Consider the following 16,306-nt stretch of genomic DNA (forward strand, 5'->3'; position numbering starts at 1 on the left):
CTATGGAGAACAGTATGAAGGTTCCTTAAAAAACTACAAATAGAACTACCATATGACCCAGCAATCCCACTACTGGGCATATACCCTGAGAAAACCATAATTCAAAAGTGTCATGTACCACAGTGTTTATTGAAGCTCTATTTACAATAGCCAGGACATGGAAGCAACGTAAGTGTCCATCAATAGATGAATGGATAAAGAAGATGTGGCACATATATACAATGGAATATTACTCAGCCATGAAAAGAAACGAATTTGAGTTTTTTGTAGTGAAGTGGATGGACTTAGAGTCTGTCATACAGAGTGAAGTAAGTCAGAAATAGAAAAACAAATACCGTATGCTAATACATATATATGGAATCTGAAAAACAAAATGAAAATTGTCATGAGGAACCTAGTGGCAAGATGGGAATAAAGACGCAGACCTAGTAGAGAATGGACTTGAGGATACGGGGAGGGGGAAGGGTAAGCTGGCACAAAGTGAGAGAGTGACACTGACATATATACACTACCAAATGTAAAATAGATAGCTAGTGGGAAGCAACTGCATAGCACAGGGAGATCAGCTCAGTCCGTTTTGACTACCTAGAGGTGTGGTATACGTAGGGTGGGAGGGAGGGAGATGCAAGGTGGGAGAGGTATGGGGATATATGTATATGTATAACTGATTCACTTTGTTATAAAGCAGAAACTAACACACCATTGTAAAGCAATTATACTCCAATAAAGATGTTAAAAAAATAAAGGGGGCAGCATCTAAGGATGGATTTGAAACTCTAAAATTAGTTGATTATGTGTCCATTTTCCTAAGTATCTCAGTGGAGAGAAAAGGAGTTTGATGCTAAATTAGAAATGATTTCTGCGCACAGATCACCTTGTCCCTTTTGGGTTTTTTTTTGGTTTTTGTTTGTTTTGTTTTTTTTTCCTGCGGTACGCGGGCCTCTCACTGTTGTGGCCTCTCCTGTTGTGGAACACAGGCTCTGGACACGCAGGCTCAGTGGACATGGCTCACAGGCCTAGCTGCTCCGCGGCATGTGGGTTCTTCCCAGACCAGGGCACGAACCCATGTCCCCTGCCTCGGCAGGTGGACTCTCAACCACTGCCCCACCAGGGAAGCTCCCTTTTGTTACATATTTTAATTATTGATCCAGGTGAAGTCATCAGACAATATTTCAAGTTTGTAGACAACATATAGTTGATATCTGTAGGCATTTCATAGGACAGAATTAGAATTCAAACTTACAAGTTAGTATTAGGAACCTTAATCAACAAGATGACATTTAAAATCCATTGCCTACTGCCACACCCTGAATTATACCATCATCAGATCAGCTCTCATTTGGATGAATGCAACCTCTTATTGTTAATGAACCAATCTCAGATTTGCTTGCCTGATGTGCAGCAAAGCCAATCTACTGACATCAGGTTACAGGGAAGGAAATTACAACATTTATATGCAGGGTGACAAGCAAGCAGAACAGGTAGTTAATGCTGAAAAGATCTGAACTTCCTGATGGCTTTTGGGAAAAGATTTTTAAAAGCAACCTTAAGGGTGAGGTTCAAGAGCACATGATCACCTCATGGATGTTTTTTTGATTGGTTGTTGGTGAGGTAACAAGGTGAGATTTTGGGTATCTTAATCATCAGTCTTCTGGTTCCAACCAGTCTGGGGTCTATGTGCTTCTGGTCAGTAGTTTCTATCAGGTGGGGTCTGGGTTTCTGTAAAACAACTCAAGGACATGCATCAGATTGTTATCCGTATCTCTTGAGGAAGAACTAGGGGTCCTATGACTCTGTTTTATGGCTGAACTGTTGTTTAAGCTATTATTATTTTTCTTGCTTGACTACTTTCCTTTGTTTCTGCATTTTCTACTTCTCTAATTTTTAATGGCTTGAGTTTGCTCTTTGGAAATCTGGGAAGGCCTAGAAGTCTATAGCTTTTTCTATAAACAAGAAGCAGGCAACATGGAGTGGTCTGTCCCTGGGAAGGTTCTGCACGGTCATGCTCAGTTTCATAATCTCTCTCCATCCCTACCTATTGTCTATACCTTTATACCTTATTCTTCTGCAATTTCAGAAAGTTCTTTACAAAATACAAATCTGATTATGCTTCTCTCATACTTTTAAAACTTCCACTGTGCCACAATTTCCTACAGGCTAAAATCTGAAGCTCATTTGTACAAGGCAGTTTAGTCTAATCTATCATGCCAGCCTTGTCCCAAGAGACATCCTCCAAATGTCTCCTTCTGTGTGTCCATCCCAGAAACTCCTCTGGCATTCCTCAAACAGAGTTGGCACTTCCATCCCAGCAAGTCTTTGCACACATTGCTTCTGCAGCTCACAGTGTCCTTTTGCCCTTCTCCCCCTGGGAAATCCATTCATCCTTCAAAATGGGACTGGCTGCTTCTGCCTAATGACATTCTTTGCTCCTTCAGACTGTTAGCTGGCCATGCCTTCCACTCTGCTCCTACAGCTCATTTTTACTCCATATTTTAACACTTACACATGCTATGTCTGTTTTCCTGCCTGTGTCATGAGTTCTTCCAGGACAGGGATTTGTATGGCTAAGGAGTCTGAACACTTGGATTTGATTTCTAACTCTTCCACTTCCTAACTGCTTGATTTCAGTCAAGTTACCTAATCCTTCTTTGCCTCAATTTCATCATTTGTGAAATGGGGATAATAATAGTGCCTCACTCATAGGATTGTTGTATGGATTAAATGAGCCAATATGTGTCTGACTTTGCTGGCATGACTTCAAATCTTTCTGTCTCCCTCTCTGACCAAGGGATTCTTTGAATCTTTATCTGTGTTTGGTAGGAGTTGGGAAAGTGCCCAACTCCTCAAGAGCCCTCAAGGTACTAGTGAGATAGAAGATGGGGGAGAGATTACACTTTAAGACAGAAAATTTAGAGCAAAGACTTTGATATGTAGCCTTGCCATGAATGAATGAATAACATTAATCAACCATCTAGTAAGTGCATGTATGGAGGAAAGAACAAGATGAAAAAGATTTGAATATGAAAAATCCTGAAGATGTAAATGACTCAAGTTTCAGCAAAAATAACAATATAATATGCAAGCATCATTTCAAAATTGTGACACTTTGAGTGTAGTGTGGAGTCAGTTATTTTACTTTATAATAGAAATATAAGCTCATGTTTATTGAGCACTTATTACATATAGAAACATTCTAAATGCTCTATATTTATTATCTCATTAAATCTTCACAACAACTCTGTTACAGATGAGGAAATAGCATCAAGAAGTTAAGTAAATTGTTCAAGGTCATACAACTGGTTAGAGGCCAAGCTGGGAATTGAATCAAATTGAATCAATTGAATCAAATCAAACTAGTGGCTCTTAGCCACTAGTTGCAATTCAAATGCATGTGAGTCATGTATTCATTAAAAAATTTCAAGTATTTCAGAAAATTCACAGCTATTAATGATTAGGTGCCAGCCCCAAAATATGCAGCCCCAAATTCTCAGGCTTTAAGTTAATATGACCCCCCAAATTAAACACTTTATCACCAAAATTCTAAGGTCAAATCACTTGAGATATCAGTATTCAGGAATGCTTAGAATTTTCTGATGCTCATTGTGTGTAATAGAGGAGGAGGAAGGGGGTGAAGAAGAGGGAAGGGAGGGGAATGAAGAGAAGGATTCATGGTCACAAAATAATTCTGTCAAAAGCTGCTTCCTATCAGACACAATAATAAGCCTCAAGCAAAGCAGCAGCCATTAAAGCTAAAGTTACTTCATTTCACCAATTCACTTCAACAAATACTAGCTGAGCATTTACTAAGTGAATTTGTGCTAAGTGCTACTGATTCAGCGGCATAGAGAAGCTCAGCCTCTAGAGGAGGAAAGACATAAATACACCAATGACACTCTGGCAGTGCTGTGAGGGAGGAACAGGAAGAAGGAGAATTTGAAAAGTTCTGGGCCTCTGTGTGGTCTTCCTGAAGGAGGTGATTCGAGAACGTGTTGATAGGGCAAAGGAGAGATGCAGTAGTGACACTAGGGGGTTTCTTTCAGGGCAGCGAGAATGGTCTGAACAAAGGCCTCCAAGTTCCATGATTCAGAGAGTTCTGTTGCAATGTTTGTTGTGCCACATGCTTAAGTACATGCTGATCTTGCCCTATGTCCAAAACATTTACTAATCCATAAAGAAGGGATGAGCTCTGTTTTGGGGTTACTCCCATTTGAGCATGGGGAAAATAAATCTATGCGTCTTTTCTCTTATTTTGTCCCTTTCCTGTCCTCTCCTAAGGAAGTTAACTAAACAGATTATAGAAGAAAACAAATTTCTGTATAAGGAGTCTATGGACTTCTATCGCATACACCTTAAAATCCTTTACATCTATTTTATGCAACTGTAATATGCATACTTGACCTGCTCCAACATTTCTGAGTGCTATTTAGGGTTAGAGACTACGCAATGGCTTCTTGTTTCTTTCCTGAGGAACTTGTATTTGTGATAGAACACTTCATTCTGGTACTACTTATCCAAGGATATTTAGGATATATTTATTTAGGATATATTTAGGATATATTTAACAACAAAACTCATAATTCTCTTAATTGTGCTGTACGTCTTTACATATACATCTATTTTTGTGGAATGTAGTGTTTGAGCCTGAGATTCTTAAAGTTCTGTGGAGTCATTTGTTTTGAAGTTGAGTTCATCTGAAGTAACTTGATATCTATCCATATCCAGTGAAATATGTGGCAGAATTTTTAAATTATTAAGATTGTGTTTTCTATTGGTGTAGTAGACATTTGTTGGTTGCCTTTCCTCCATCCATTTTGCTCATCCCTTTTCATAAGAACACTCATATCTTTATTTTTTCTATCTCTTAATGTACAATATACTTGGTATATAGTTGACTCCTTGTCCCACTTTAGGAATGGCCATGATAGTTGTAACCCAATGAAGGTGACCTATTCTCCTTGCCACCAGAAGCTCAGACTTAAGTAAGTCAATGCATGGCATCCCTCTGGGTAGAAGAATTGTTTCACAAATGGGCATATGACCCAATTTATTCCAATAAAACTTAAGGGAAGTTTTCTGGGGGATTATTAGAAAGAAAATTCCTTGCTCCACCCTCTCTCCTTCTGGTTTATACGTGATGTGAATGTGAATCCTGGAACTACAGCAGCCACTTTGCCATTATGAGAAGAACTGGCCTGAGAATGATGCCAATATACTGAGGAGGGCAGAGCTGAGAGAATCATCATAGAGAAATAGAGCTGGTATAAAACCATGCCTGAGGCCTACATTAAATGTTAATTTTCACTTTTGTGAACCAGTATATCACCTTTTAAATTTATTGTTAGTTTTAAAAAAACACTTTTTTTTTTTTACTTACAACCAAAGGAACACATTATTCATAAGAAAAATGCCTCAATTAATTATAGTCATTACAAAATGACAGGTTCTGTTTAACCAAATGGCAATGCTCTGGTTATATAAGTTCATATGTGTTATTATTTTACTAAATAGTAACAACTTTCTGTGAATGAGGAAGATATTTTTATTTCCACTTTGTAGACAAGGAAATTGGATTCATGACTGTTTCAAACTAATATTAATTTTAGGTTCCCAAGTCATCGATCAAGAATTGGTCTTTTAGAATGAGAAATATTAGAAAAAGTAGGTGTACACGAAGCTGGAGTTTTTGGAAAATGTGTAAAGAACTTGGGAGTCTGAGCTTCCTTTTCACCCCACTCCCACTCCATGATTCCTGCAAGAAGTCATACTGTAATTCTTATCTTTGTCTATAAGTGTTTCCTCTCACCCCACTACATACCCTTACTTCCTTTAAGGTTTTTTTCTTTATCTTTGGTTTTCTGCAGTTTAAATACTATGTTTTTGTTTGGTTAGTTGGTTATTTTCATAGGTATTTATGTTTTGTTTTGTTTTGTTTTTGGTATTTATCCTGAGCTTCCTGGTCTGTGTTGTGTGGTCTGCTATTAATTTTAGAAAATTCCTGGCCATTATTGCCTCAAGTATCTCTCCTGTCCTGTTCTTTTTTTCTCCTAGTATTAAAAATGCATGTTTGTTCCATCTTTTGATATTGTTCCACAGTTCTTAGATGTTCTGTTTTTTTCATTCTTTTTTCTCTCTGCATTTCATAGGGGTATTTCTATTGACCTATTTTCAAGTTTACTGATTCTTTCCTCAGCAATGTCAAGTCTACTGATGAGCCCATCAAAGAAATTCTTTGCTTCTTTACTGTGTTTTTGATTCCTAGCATTTCCTTTCGATTCTTAGAGTTTCCATCTCTCTGCCTATAATACACCTCTGTTCTTACATGCTACTTTTTCCATTATAATATTTAACATATTAATCATAATTATTTTAAATTCAATATCTTAAATGGTCTGATAATTCTAGCACCTGTCATATCTAATAATATGATAAATATCTGATAAATCTGGTAATTACAGTCATATCTGCATCTGGTTCTGATGATTGTTTTGTCTTTTCAGACTGCCTTTTCTGATCTTTGGCAACACTTACAATTTTTTGTTGTAAGCCAGACATGCTAATTATATAATAGGACTGAGGAACACAGGGCTAGTATGAGAATTTGTATTAATCTGGTGATAAGTTGGACTGTGTTTGATATGTGTTGTAGGTGTAGGTATTAAAAGCTTTAAAGCCTTCTAGTGGCCTTGCTTTTGTCTCCTCTCTAGGCTCTCAGGCTTTCCTGTGCACTCCACTCAGAGAAACTCTGTGTCCTACAGCTCTTTCAGCTTTAATTCACTGTTATTATACTGGAACCAACTTGGTGTGATGGAAAGGTGTGAAGAAGAGGGAGTATTCTATCAACTTTTGAGGAAGTCTCAGCCTGTTAGTGGGTCTGTCTCTCTTGGCGGTGGCCTCCAAAGGGTTTATCATCCTTCTCCAGTGGTGTAACTCTCCCCCGCCCACCTCTCTACTCCCATCCTTGTCTGCAGAGTTTCCAAAATATTTCATTGAAGGCCTGACTCTTTTGACTGTGTCTCCACAACCCTCCCCCAACTTCCCTCAGTGAGACACAAAAGCTGGAGAGAACTGGAAATGTTCCCTCATTGATTAGGTGGGAAATGGAAGGGTTCCAAGCTCACTTCCTTGCCCAGCAATTCCAGGAGCAGAGCAACTCACCACTTTACCCATCTATTGCCTATTCTCCAGGTTGCTCAGGTTTCTCTGGGGCTCAGAGGTGTCTGGGCGAGGTGATGACAGAGTGAGAAGGACATTGATGGAGATTCTGGTTCAGGTAGTGCTCACCCCAAGTTTCTCCCTTCAGGAGGTCCTGGTAGTAAGTATGGAAGGTTTAGTAGCTGCTGAGGAGTTATTGGGGCAAGGCTGGGGAATACGCTCATTACACAAACTTTTAATGAAAGCCTTCTACCTTTCAGGTCACCAGTGAGGAACCAGAGAGAACTGGGTCCTACTACTTGGATAGGTCCTTGAAGGAGCATCACCTGAAGGAGGCACTGTGTGCACTACTCAGCTAACACTCATTGAGCACTCTTTAGGAAAGTGATGGATTTAGTTATTTACTTAACCGTTGTTCATAAACTGACCTTGGCTATTTGAGCTATTTACCAGCTCTAATCACAAAAAGTTAAAATGCAGTTTGCAACATAGCTGAGCCTGAATATGTCAATTGGGTAAAAATCCATAAACTCTTTTTGTAAATGGTAAAAATAAATCCTTACCATGTAAAATTCTTGCACGGAGGGCATGTGGTTTATGGTAAATCAGAGCTGTGTGACCTCTAGTACTTTAATTCAAAATAGTGCCCCAGGTGGAATGCATCTCTTGGGCAATCTTTCACAGTCTGTGAGGTTCTGATGCAGACACAAAATGACTGGAGTAGAGTGTGCTGGAAACAGCTGTTTTCTAATGAAACTAAATAGTGGTTAATACAAATGTGCTCTCAATTTACATGCTTTTCAGATGTCCTGGTGTTTCTCTCTGACTGGAGCTTCAGCATATGCCACCGATGTCCTTTAACTGACTCAGTAGTCATGGACGGTCATATGTGTAACCACCAGGTCAGGACAGGTAGGAGAGATTTGGGGTCCTTACCTCTTGGGTGTATATCTGGAGGGTGTGGAAGAATATCACAGTAGGCTGTGAGAAAGGCAGAGAGAATGGCTTCCAAAAAGCAAACAAAAATGATGGTGGTCATGGTTAGAGATAGGGGGAATGAAATATTGGAAATCTGCTCTACCATTAGCTTCTTTGTGACATTTAGACAAGTCACACACCCTCCCTTCCTTCCTTTTTCCTCAACCCACTGCCCTCTCCAGTCTGCCAGGACCTATGGCCTTCATTCTCACTGACTGCATGCTGCTCCTTACAATTTTGTCAATTATTCTTACCCCAGTTTAGAGTCCTCTAGTCAGCCCTCTTCTAAGACAACTTAACTTCATTTTGCAAATAAGATTTCACAAGAAACTGCATAACAGACTTCAATAGAATCAAAACATATTACATTTACTACATAGCAAATTAGCTTTCACATATAAGTTATTGTTTTTATTGTTTTATTGCTGTTGAATAATACAACATCTCATGTTACAGCTCAGTAGAAATTTTTCAGACACATGCCACATGGGTAATACTAAACTATACAGTTGTACAGGAGTTCATTAAAGGCAAACTTTCAGAAGCGGTCAGAAAGAAAAACCATGTTTTCTGAAATATACATGTAGAGTTCTAGGCTCAAAATCTAGGAGAAAAAAAAATGAGTCTTTGGCTTGTAAGAAAATTTTCCAAGGATCTTTAACTCACTTTGAAGTTTACAACAGCCTCATGCCTAAGAAAAAAACAGTTTGGTACCTTATTCTGGTTCAAATAAAATGATTTTAGTATCAGAAACTAAAATGTGAGCTACAAAGGAATGCAACAGTACACAACGGAGCTGGTGCTTGCTGTGAGGCCTGCCAAGTTGTCCTCACCACAGCAGGCTCAAAAATAAGCTTCACAGAGGAGGGAGTCTCCATTCCTGTGACATCTACAGTCAGTCTGCTCTACATGAGCGTTCGTGGAGCTTGTGAGCCTGGGAAATGAGAGCCACATGATCTTGGTTTGCTATTTCTCCGTGATTTTGTGCTGTCCTACTTCACTGTTACTCTAACTCAGCCATAGATGTGATCTGTGGCCTCCAGGAAACGGCAGAAAGGCTGCTTTCTGAGCACCGGCTTTGCATGACTGACTTGTAACCTAGAAAAGAAAGGTGGGTTAGGAAAGGCAGATGGAGTGAGAAGTAACAATGCTTCTCCAAGTTCTTTTTTTTATATAGGCGTCTATTAACATGCCAAAGAGCAGCACCACAGCTACTTCTCTTGGCGCTCCCTGTGGCTTACAGCTAAGTGTTGATGAGGAATAGCATGGTGCAGGAAAACAATTCTGTGTGTATGATCCCTTCAGCTTTTGAAAGGTGCTTATCTTCAATCTATTGATGCAAGATATCTCAAAATAACATAACTGGCAGCAGAAGGAGGTCTGAATCCCTAAGGAAAAGTTGCTTGGCATGACTGGGAAGTCATTATGATATGGAAGGAAAAATTGCCCACACTCCCCCCACCTTCTTTTTTTTTTTTTTTTACAAATCTTGAATTCATTTCCTAGCTATGAGACCTTGGGCAAGTTACTTAAACTTCATGAACCTCAGTTTCCCATATGTAAAATGAGAATAAGGTTACTTACTTTTCCAGGTTGTTGTAACATTTGATAGATGCTGATAATTATTGTTGCCTTCTTGTACTAGATAACATCAGTACCAAATAATCAGCTCTTGAGGACTCTCTGCATTGTATGTGGGAGTAGCTGCTGATCATTTTATCTAGTGCTTCTATAGCAGAGCAAGCTGTTTCCCATGGACCTGGAAATACAGCACTGATTATTGTCCTAATGAAAGTTTAACTCTTGCAAGACGAGTTACCTGAGTAGATGTTACACATAAATACATCATGAATCCTGGTAATCTTTGTAACTCACTCTCAGTACCCTTCTTTGAAGTTGTATAATCTTCAGACAAGTTTCCAGGTGAACCCCCTGGAATCCATCATCCTCTGGGTCCTAGGTACTCTAGCAGTATTTCAGAATGAGCCTTCTCTTGGTTCCCAACCTTGGGAGTTCCCGGGTGAAATCCGAAACTGGCCCCATACACAGAGGGTAAGGAAAGAGGAGACCACTCCAGATTGGCAGGGGGCAGCTTTAATAAGCATGGGAACTAATACACTAGGCTTGTGTTGGTGGCTACAAGATGAGGAGATCTCCACATCTGCTGCCAGAATCTTAAGAGGCTGTACAGAAGCCTTAACTTGGTTCAGCCACACATTTAGTCCAGGTGGTCTCAACTCATTGCTCTCTCAAGGCTTCATCCTTGAAAACAGCTCAGCTGTGAGAAAGACAGGCAGAACATTCCAAAGATGGAGGAGGGATGAAAAACCTCTGTTGCCCTGATTCGTCTAGCCAGTCAAGCCGCAGTCACGTCCTCTCCATGACCTCCAACACCCTCCCATCTCACGCAGCCAAACCATTAACTAAAAATAATAGGGAAATAAATACATTATTGTGAACATTTGTCCTTTAAATGTAACAATAGGGAAAAATATATTAAAATTACTACGTTTCCTCCTTATCTTCTTTGGTCTAATGTTTATATGCCTCTGTTAGGAAAATTCTAGAAATAATTAAACCCACTTAGCACTGAGCCCTAATGAATGGTGCTCTTGACTACAGGTATAGTATAATCGAATTTTCTGCAATGATGGACTGTTCTAATATCTGTGCTGTCCCGTGTGGTAGCTACTAGCCATGTGTAACTGGTGTCTACTGTATTGGACAGTATGGATCTGGGTTGTAGATAAGGTTTGCCTTAAAGATTGAAAACCTAAAGCAAGGAAAGAATATTGACACTGGGAAGTAATTCAGGTATTCTATTTTTATCTGTTAAATTGCTCTCACCCTCAAGGTTTTACAGACAAAACATGGTTATTATTGATTACAATTGCCACATCTTTAAGCAGTAATATCCTAAGCAGGATCATATCATTTTGCCATTTTTGCAAGATTTGACATCAATACTCATTTGAATTTGACACCAAACTCATTAGAATTGTTTAATTTTCACTTTCATATGAGAGTGTTCCCTGTTAGAAGTAAGTTATACTTAAATCCCTGGGTCCAAGAGACTGAACTGGAAAGATAGTTATACATTCTTATCTTTACCCTTTCTACTTTCCTTGTTACACCACAACTGCCACTGTTGTTTCCTAAACTGTAACTCACTATCTTAATATTTTCTTAAGCTAACACATATATATTATTTTACTTACTAGGTCAGGCACCATTTTAGGACAAATGCCTTACCTACCCATCTTCACATTGTAAAAGACAACATACAAAAATGCACTGAAATTTTTATTGATATGTAAAATGTATTTTTGCTACAACTGAGGAAACTGGCTATTATGGTGATACCTGTGAGCTGGAGCATTAGATTGAGTATCTCATGCAGTACCAGTGGAACAAAGTACAACCTGACATGAACAGGATATTAGAGACGTGCCACAGCATCAGGGTGGCACCAAGGAAAGGTGGTGGGTAATCTGAAGCATCCAAGAAAATACAATAGAGCATACTCAGCGTAGTAAATAATTTTACTTAAACAGTTACATGGTTCCCAAGGGTTAACTAATGACTACTGGGTTTACTATGGATGCTTTTGCAAGAGACACTGTTATACTGTTGCAGAGTTGTGATTATTGATGTCACTTATTTTTTATTGGAGTACTTTAATATTTTGACCTTTTGAGCACATCCAATAAAATACAAACATTTAAAAATGTGTGTACACAGATATGGAGAACAAACTAGTGGTTACCAGTGGGGGGGGGAGGGGCAAAGTAGAGGGAAGGGATTAAGAGATACAGACTACTATGTATCAAATAAATGAACAGTAAGGATATGCTGTACAGCACAGGAAAATATAGCCATTATTTTGTAATAGCTTTAATGGAGTATAAATTTAAAAAAATATTGAATCACTATGTTGTACACCTGAAACTAATATATTATAATAAATTATAAATGAACTAATATACTATAATCAGCTATACTTTGATTTTTTTAAATGTTTGTACAAAAAATGCATGCAAATTCTTACTCTATAATGTCTGTATTCTCTCCAAAGAGTCATTCTGTGAGCAATTCTTTTTTTTTTATACAGCAGGTTCTTATTAGTCATCAATTTTATACACATCAATGTATATATGTCAATCCCAATCACCCAATTCATCACACCACCATCCCCACGACCCCCGTGGCTTTCCCCCCTTGGTGTCCATACATGTGTTCTCTACATCTGTGTCTCAACTTCTGCCCTGAAAACCGATTCATCTCTACCATTTTTCTAGGTGCCAATACATACATTAATATACGATATTGTTTTTCTCTTCTGACTTACTTCATTCTGTATGACAGTATCTAGATCCATCCACATCTCAACAAATGACCCAATTTCGTTCCTTTTTATGGCTGAGTAATATTCCATTGTATATATGTGCCACAACTTCTTTATCCATTCATCTGTCGATGGGCATTTAGGTTGCTTCCATGACCTGACTATTGTAAATAGTGCTGCAATGAACATTGGGGTGCATGTGTCTTTCTGAATTATGGTTTTCTCTGGGTATATGCCCGGTAGTGGGATTGCTGGGTCATATGGTAACTCTATTTTTAGTTTTTTAAGGAACCTCCATACTGTTCTCCATAGTGGCTGTATCAATTTACATTCCCACAAACAGTGCAAGAGGGTTCCCTTTTCTCCACACCCTCTCCAGCATTTATTGTTTCTAGATTTTCTGATGATGCCCATTCTAACTTGTGTGAGGTGATACCTCATTATAGTTTTGATTTGCATTTCTCTAATAATTAGTGATGTTGAGCAGTTTTTCATGTGCTTCTTGGCGATCTGTATGGCTTCTTTGGAGAAATGTCTATTTAGGTCTTCTGCCCATTTTTGGATTGGGTTGTTTGTTTCTTTAATATTGAGCTGCATGAGCTGTTTATATATTTTGGAGATTAATCCTTTGTCTGTTGATTCATTTGCAAATATTTTCTCCCATTCTGAGGGTTGTCTTTTGGTCTTTTTTATGGTTTCCTTTGCTGTGCAAAAGCTTTGAAGTTTCATTAGGTCCCATTTGTTTATTTTTGTTTTTATTTCCATTACTCTAGGAGGTGGATCAAAAAAGATCTTGCTGTGATTTATATCAAAGAGTGTTCTTCCTATGTTTTCATCTAAGACTTTTATAGTGTCCGGTCTTACATTTAGGTCTTGAATCCATTTTGAGTTTATTTTTGTGTATGGTGTTAGGGAGTATTCTAATTTCATTCTTGTACATGTAGTTGTCCCATCACCACTTACTGAAGAGACTGTCTTTTCTCCATTGTATATCGTTGCATCCTTTGTCATAGATTAGTTGACCATAGGTGCATGGATTTATCTCTGGGTTTTCTATCTTGTTCCATTGATCTATGTTTCTGTTTTTGTGCCAGTACCATATTGCCTTGTTTACTGTAGCTTTGTAGTATAGTCTGAAGTCAGGGAGTCTGATTCCTCCCGCTCTGTTTTTTTCCCTCAAGACTGCGTTGGCTATTCGAGGTCTTTTATGTCTACATACAAATTTTAAGATTTATTGTTCTAGTTCCATAATAAATGCCATTGGTAATTTCATAGAGATTGCATTGAATCTGTAGATTGCTTTGGGTAGTATAGTGATTTTCACAATATTGATTCTTCCAATCCAAGAACATGGTATATCTCTCCATCTGTTGGTATCATCTTTAATTTCTTTCATCAGTGTCTTATAGTTTTCTGCATACGTGTTTTTGGTCTAACTAGGTAGGTTTATTCCTGGGTATTTTATTCTTTTTGTTGCAATGGTAGATGGGAGTTTTTCCTTAATTTCTCTTTCAGATTTTTCATCATTAGTGTATAGGAATGCATGAGATTTCTGTGTATTAATTTTATATCCTGCAACTTTACCAACTTCATTGATTAGCTCTAGTAGTTTTCTGGTGGCATCTTTAGGATTCTCTATGTATAGTATCGTGTCATCTGCAAACAGTGACAGTTTTACTCCTCCTTTTCTAATTTGTATTCTTTTATTTCTTTTCTTCTCTGATTGCTGTGGCTAGGACTTCCAAAACTGTGTTGAGTAATAGTGGTGAGAGTGGACATCCTTGTCTTGTTCCTGACCTTAGAGGAAAGACTTTCAGTTTTTCACCATTGAGAATGATGTTTACTGTGGGTTTGTTGTATATGGCCTTTATTATGTTGAGGTAGGTTCCCTCTATGCCCACTTTCTGGAGGGTTTTTATCATAAATGGGTGTTGAATTTTGTCCAAAGTTTTTCTGCATCTATTGAGATGATCATATGGTTTTTATTTTTCAATTTGTTAATATGGTGTATCACATTGATTGATTTGCATATATTGAAGAATCCTTGTATCCCTAGGATAAATCTCACTTGATCATGGTGTATGATCCTTTTAATGTGTTGTTGGATTCTGTTTGCTAGTATTTTGTTGAGGATTTTTGCATCTATATTCATCAGTGATATTGGTCTGTAATTTTCTCTTTTTTTTTTTTTGTAGTATCTCTCTCTGGTTTTGTTTTCAGGATGATGGTGGCCTCACAGAATAAGTTTGGGAGTGTTCCTTCCTCTGCAATTTTTTGGAACAGTTTGAGAAGGATGGGTGTTAGCTCTTCTCTAAATGTTTGATAGAATTCACCTGTGAAGCCATCTGTTCCTGGGCTTTTGTTTGTTGGTTTTTAATCACAGTATCATTTCAGGGCTTTTGATTGGTCTGTTTATATTGTTTATTTCTTCCGGGTTCAGTCTTGGAAGGTTATACCTTTCTAAGCATTTTTCCATTTCTTCCAGGTTATCTATTTTATTGGCATAGATTTGCTTTTGATAGTCTCTTAGGATGCTTTGTATTTCTGCAGTGTCTGTTGTAACTTCTTTTTCATTTCTAATTTTATGGATTTGAGTCCTCTCCCTCTTTTTCTTGATGAGTCTGGCTAATGGTTTATCAATTTTGTTTATCTTCTCAAAGAACAAGCTTTTAGTTTTATTGATCTTTGCTATTGTTTTCTTTGCTTCTATTTCATTTATTTCTGCTCGATCTTTATGATTTCTTTCCTTCTGCTAACTTTGGCTTTTGTTTGTTCTTCTTTCTCTAGTTCCTTTAGGTGTAAGGTTAGATGGTTTATTTGAGATTTTTCTTGTTTCTTGAAGTATGCTTGTGTAGCTCTAAACTTCCCTCTTAGAACTGCTTTTGGTGCATCCCATAGGTTTTGGTTCGTCGTATTTTCATTGTCATTTGTCTCTAGGTATTTTTTAATTTCCTCTTTGATTTCTTCAGTCATCTCTTGGTTATTTAGTAATGTTTTGTTTAGCCTTCATGTGTTTGTGTTTTTTATATTTTTTTCCCTGTAATTCATTTCTAATCTTATAGTGTTGTGGTCAGAAAAGAGGCTTGATATGACTTCAATTTTCTTAAATTTACTGAGGCTTGATTTGTGACCCAATATGTGATCTATCCTGGACAATGTTCCATGCACACTTGAAAGCAAAGTGTAATCTGCTGTTTTTGAATGGAATGTATATAAATATCAATTAAATCTATCTGGTCTATTGTGTCATTTAAAGCTTCTGTTTCCTTATTTATTTTCAATTTGTATAATCTGTCCATTGGTGTAAGTGAGGTGTTATAAAGTCCCCCACTATTATTGTTACTGTCATTTGCCTCTTTTATAGCTGTTAGCAGTTGCCTTATGTATTGAGGTGTGCCTATGTTGGGTGCATATATATTTATAATTGTTTTATCTTCTTCTTGGATTGATCCTTTGATCATTATGTAGTGTCCTCCTTGTCTCTTGTAACATTCTTTATTTTAGTCTATTTTATCTGATATGAGTATTGTTACTCCAGCTTTCTTTTGATTTCCATTGGCATGGAATATCTTTTTCCATCCTCTCACTTTCAGTCTGTATGTGTTCTTAGGTCTGAAGTGGGTGTCTTGTAGACAGCATATATAGGAGTCTTGTTTTTGTATCCATTCAGCAAGCCTGTGTCTTTTGGTTGGAGCATTTAATCCATTCACGTTTAAAGTAATTATCGCTATGTATGTACCTATGACCATTTTCTTAAATGTTTTGGGTTTGTGTTTGTAGGTCTTTTTCTTCTCTTGTGTTTCCCACTTAGAGAAGTTCTTTTAGCATTTG

Source organism: Aethalodelphis obliquidens, unplaced genomic scaffold, assembly GCF_003676395.1.
Source record: "Aethalodelphis obliquidens isolate GAN/ISIS:26980383/991018 unplaced genomic scaffold, ASM367639v1 scaffold93, whole genome shotgun sequence".
In the NCBI taxonomy this organism is placed as follows: domain Eukaryota; kingdom Metazoa; phylum Chordata; class Mammalia; order Artiodactyla; family Delphinidae; genus Aethalodelphis; species Aethalodelphis obliquidens.